The sequence below is a fragment of the Schistocerca gregaria genome, chromosome 9, assembly GCF_023897955.1.
Source record: "Schistocerca gregaria isolate iqSchGreg1 chromosome 9, iqSchGreg1.2, whole genome shotgun sequence".
In the NCBI taxonomy this organism is placed as follows: domain Eukaryota; kingdom Metazoa; phylum Arthropoda; class Insecta; order Orthoptera; family Acrididae; genus Schistocerca; species Schistocerca gregaria.
In genome coordinates, this window is record NC_064928.1 from 68,822,438 (window position 1) to 68,823,377 (window position 940).

Sequence of the window (940 nt, forward strand, 5' to 3'; positions counted from 1 at the left end):
TTTTTGCAGTTTCTTCAGTTTTAATCTACAGGTCATAACCAATAGATTGTGGTCAGAGTCCACATCTGCCCCTGGAAATGTCTTACAACTTAAAACCTGGTTCCTAAATCTCTGTCTTACCATTATATAATCTATCTGATACCTTTTAGTATCTCCAGGGGTCTTCCACGTATACAACCTTCTTTCATGATTCTTAAACCAAGTGTTAGCTATGATTAAGTTGTGCTCTGTGCAAAATTCTACTAGGCGGCTTCCTCTTTCATTTCTTAGCCCCAATCCATATTCACCTACTATGTTTCCTTCTCTCCCTTTTCCTACACTCGAATTCCAGTCACCCATTACTATTAAATTTTCGTCTCCCTTCACTATCTGAATAATTTCTTTTATTTCATCGTACATTTCTTCAATTTCTTCATCATCTGCAGAGCTAGTTGGCATATAAACTTGTACTACTGTAGTAGGTGTGGGCTTCGTATCTATCTTGGCCACAATAATGCGTTCACTATGTTGTTTGTAGTAGCTTACCCGCATTCCTATTTTCCTATTCATTATTAAACCTACTCCTGCATTACCCCTATTTGATTTTGTGTTTATAATCCTGTAGTCACCTGACCAGAAGTCTTGTTCCTCCTGCCACCGAACTTCACTAATTCCCACTATATCTAACTTTAACCTATCCATTTCCCTTTTTAAATTTTCTAACCTACCTGCCCGATTAAGGGATCTGACATTCCACGCTCCGATCCGTAGAACGCCAGTTTTCTTTCTCCTGATAACATCCTCCTGAGTAGTCCCCGCCCGGAGATCCGAATGGGGGACTATTTTACCTCCGGAGTATTTTACCCAAGAGGATGCCATCATCATTTAATCATACAGTAAAGCTGCATGTCCTCGGGAAAAATTACGGCTGTAGTTTCCCCTTGCTTTCAGCCGTTCGCAG